The sequence below is a fragment of the Acinonyx jubatus genome, chromosome A1, assembly GCF_027475565.1.
Source record: "Acinonyx jubatus isolate Ajub_Pintada_27869175 chromosome A1, VMU_Ajub_asm_v1.0, whole genome shotgun sequence".
Classification (NCBI taxonomy): Eukaryota; Metazoa; Chordata; class Mammalia; order Carnivora; family Felidae; genus Acinonyx; species Acinonyx jubatus.
In genome coordinates, this window is record NC_069380.1 from 100,766,488 (window position 1) to 100,770,836 (window position 4,349).

The following is a 4,349-nucleotide window of genomic DNA, read 5'->3' on the forward strand; positions in this document are numbered from 1 at the left end:
TGACAAACAGTGGACCAAAACCATCTTCATTTAATATTCCAACATTTTCCCTTTTCCACTTAAGAATCAATTAATGTTGATCATTTTCAAGTTTTATTTATAAAGTACAGAAGCTGGAAGGTATTAGGCTGCTATTTGTAATCATTTACCCATAAGTATGATATTTCAGATGGTGGGAGTCTGAATTCCCAACAAATAAAAAGCTAAATCAGTTATAATTGTCACAGTGCTTTCTCTTTTTAATGTTTTCTTTATTATCAGAAACTTGTTGCTGGCCTATATTATGCACCTGACCCACAGAGCTGATGGGGAGTCTCTTAAAGAACATGTCGTTGTCAGCTTTGGTTGCCGTGACAAAATACCACAGACCAGATGGCTTAAACACACAGGGATTTATTTGTCAGGGTTCTAGAGGCTGGAAGTCCAAGACCAAGGTGCCCGCAGACTGTGCCAGGTAAAGACCTCCATCCTGTGTCTTCACATGGTAGAGAGAAAAAGCTCTGTTCTCGCTTTCTTCTCGTAAAGACATGAATGCCATCATGGGGGGAGGGTCCCTATCTAAACCTAAATACTGCCCTAAGGTTCTGTCTCCACCTATCCTCACATTGGGGGTTAGGGCTTCAATGTACAGATTTGGGAGGAATACAAATCCTTGGGCCATAAGAACAGTGTTCTAGAAGTGCTTTGGCCTACACAAGAGGGCTTTCTGGCTTTCCTCCTCCTGGGGTGAGGGATATGCAGGACCCAGAGGACATGCATCCTCAGAGCCCACACCATCCCTTCCAGGTGCTACTGAGGCTCAGGACCCAGAACTGCCTGTCCAAGCAGCCTGTTCATGGGATGGCACAGCCCTTTCCTTAGGGACCCTGCTCCTGACTGCGGGCTATACTGCCTCTGCTCAAGAGATGGCCATTGAGATTGCGGGGGAAGAACTGGCTCGAACTTGAAGTACTAGCTGGGAAGCCCTAGGCATGAATACAAGATGGAACCGAGGACAGAGAGAAGGGAGGATTGTGGAGAGCCGGCTCCAGGCCCCCATGTTTCAGAGCAAACTCTGAAAAGGACAAGAATTCTACATGCAAGCCCCGCCTTCCAGGTGATTAAGGAGATGGGCGTGTCAAGATGGGAGGATAGACATTTTATTTCAGATGGTTGGGGTGGCAGGTGTGTTTTTCGATACCAGTAATTTGGATGCATCTTGTCTAACCATAAAGGGACTACTGGCCAAAACCATCTTGGTAGCTGGCACTGTTGAGCTGAGTAATAGGCCACCCGAGTCTGGAGTTTGCTCTTTGCTACTGGCCATACAGATTTAACCTGAGCATTGACGACTGCTTCCTGTGGAGAGGAAAATACATATAGGCTAATAATTTGATTAATTTAAAAAAGCCTTCTTTCATTCTTACTGTCCCTTGTGTTCCCCTCGTAGGCTGCCCCTCTGTTGTCCTTGTCATTGGAACATCATTTGGCACTCCTGGGAAGTGAGTAGTGTTGTTCTCTATGTCTATTTTTAAAAACTTTGTCACTTAATGTTTTTAGGCTCTATTAATATTGCTCTAGGGATCAAGTTTATTGCTTCTAACTCCTGCCCATTGTCCATGGAACACATATACCTTCTTTTTCTTACCTCTTCCCCTCATTGTGGGCACCCGGATGGCTGCCCAATCTCTATGATGACAAAGAAAATACGACCATAATGAACACGTTCTTTGTGATGCTTACCAGGCTGAGAATTTCTCTGAGGTATTTCCCCAGGAGTGGTATTGTTGACAGAGCTTAAGCTCATTTATTTCATCAAATACAGGTGGACTGCTTTCTAGAACTGCTGTACTGATTTTTAAAACACTTACCATTTTTGAGAGGGAGACCACACATATGTGAGAGTAGGGGAGGGGCCAAGAGAGAAGGACTGAGACAACCTCATCCCAAGTCAGACACTTAACCGACGGAGCCACCCAGGCACCCCTGCTTTACTGATTTTTAACTTCGAGGAGCTGTTTACCTGAGTCCTTATCTCACCAACACTTGGTAATACCCGGTTTTCAAAACCTGGCCATTCTCATGAAATCAAGTGGTCTCTATACTGCGTTTTACTCCCATTGGGGACATGAACAAAGAATCCCAGTTTCCTTTTCGAACCTTATGTTGTGGGCCTAATGTCTTTTCTTACATAGTCTTGTTCTCCGTGGAGACTGTAAAGCCTTTGGTTCACTAATGTTTTTTGGTTTATATGGCTGCTCTGCGCCAGGTATAAACAAGGTAACGGTGCGGTCTAATAATGGGAAGTGCGGACCAGGGTGGTGCTGGTGATGTGTGTGTAAGTCACAAAAAGGGCACTGAGCTCTCAACATTCACCGTTTCTTCTTTTCCCCTTTTGACTTGATCCCTTTGCTTTTTGTATTTTCCTTAACACCAATTTAAAGAAATATCCATCTGACTGGATGTACAAATTCACCCTACTACTTTCTTCATTTTTACCTGATTTTTTAAGGGCTTACTGAACTTGGCCACAAGCAGAGTCCAGAGCTTCATTCCTCAGGGAGAGCTGGAGCTACTGTGTAAGAGGAAGCAGAGTAAAGGTAAGTAGTGACACGATTCTCACACAATTGGCTTCAAAGGGAACACAGTTCTGTAGCATTAAGGGAAACAATGTGCCGAGAACCTAGTCATTTACTTCTTACAGACAGGTAAGTGCTCAGATATAAAAGCCTGATCAGTGGGTTGCCTGGGTGGCTCAGTGGGCTAAGCCCTGATTTTGGCTCAGGTCATGATCTCAGGGTTCGTGGGTTTGAACTCCATGTTGGGCTCTGCGCTGACAGTGCGGACCCTGCTTGGGATTCTCCCTGTCTCGAAATAAATAAATAAACTTAAAAAGAAATAAAAGCATAATCAGCATGATGGCTCCCCAGTAAGAACTTAAAATTTTCATTAGCATCTTTCCACGCCATTTGAGGGGAGAAGGCCCCAGCATGTTCTCCAGGAAAAGGTTTGATGTTGAGTCAGAGAACTTGATGATACGGCCAAATTGTACACTTATGTTTATTTATGGTCAACTCTGTTTTTTTCTGGTTTTATGTACATGCCATGGGCTTTTAACTGGGTTAATAAATATGCCTGGCTTTCTTTTGTGCTCTCTGCCTTTTATGCTACTGTTGAGACAGTTGACTTTCCAGCTGTTTGTCTCCCAGAAGCAGGGCAGAGGCCTGAGGGTGGGTCAAGAAGAGAGAGTTCAGCATTCTGGTAGGTCAGTGACCAATATGTCGGCAGGTATGATTTTTTTTTTTTGAAACCTATGAGGACTGTGCCCTGCAAGAACCCCAGCTGGGGATAATCAGGAGTTTGTAGAAGAATTCTTTTAAAAATGTGAAACTGTACTGGTAGAATGAAGACAGAGCTACTTGACCTTGAGAATTAGGTGCATTATATTGAAAGTATTGTCTCCATCTCTTGCTACTTAAAACTCTATCTTGTTACGATTGATGCCAACATCCATTTCACTGTGGCCTCTCTTTTGGGCATTCCAGAACTCCAGGGAGGAGAGCTTCATTGTAGGACAGAGGGGGACTCTTGTTCCTCACGAATGCACACCAGAGAGCCATGCGAAGGATGCTCAAAGGGATCTGCATGCCAGGATTTGGAATCTCACCTGTGCTGAGGGAGTCTGTCACACGGACTCATGTGGTAGGTGACCTGCTACTTTCCTATTGCTCAATGATAGTTTTCCACTAATAGATAGCCCCTTCTGGCCATTATGGTAACACGGAAGGGGATGGCAAACTCTAGCAAGAGGAAAACTATTCTTTCAGGCAGGTAAGAAACATCATCAATTATCTGGGTTAAGTACATTGTTTGGACAGTCTCAGGAAACATCATTTCAATTAATAGGGCTTTATGATTAGTGTGAAGAAGTTACTTTTTAAATGAAAATGTTCATGGCCTGCTAATTTTCGACAATAACACCCACTTATTTCTTCCCCGTCCTGGTTGTTCTTGTAATTTATCATTGTGCCTATCACACAGTGGGAGAAAATAGGTCTCAACCTTCAGCAAGTACCTACTTAAAGTTCTGCTCATTAATAAGCACTTCTAGGAAGCAAAAAATAGCCCGAAGAAGCAAAAAGGATCATCTGTATAGAATCTTAGGTCCATTTTTAGATCGTCCGTGAATTTATTTTCATACTGACTATAAAAGAAAAAAAGATGTTTCTTTCTGTTGGTAACTGAGAATTGCTTGGGTGTCTGAATGAAGGAGACAGGGCTTGGCTTATGTTGCCTGAGGGGACACGAACTCAGGGTAACGGGCAGGCTTCCTCCTGTGCTCTGCCCTGCCTCCATCTTGCTATGCATCG

General features: G+C 43.8%; 1 long non-coding RNA gene across 1 annotated transcript; it reads left to right on the top strand.

The window, feature by feature from the left end:
* The first annotated feature begins 228 nt into the window (after positions 1 to 228).
* LOC128315014 (uncharacterized) lies at positions 229 to 2,579 on the top strand. Its single transcript, XR_008297401.1, has 4 exons — positions 229 to 447; positions 918 to 1,096; positions 1,430 to 1,481; positions 2,492 to 2,579. It is a non-coding gene; the product is annotated as an uncharacterized LOC128315014 (long non-coding RNA).
* Positions 2,580 to 4,349: the final 1,770 nt, after the last annotated feature.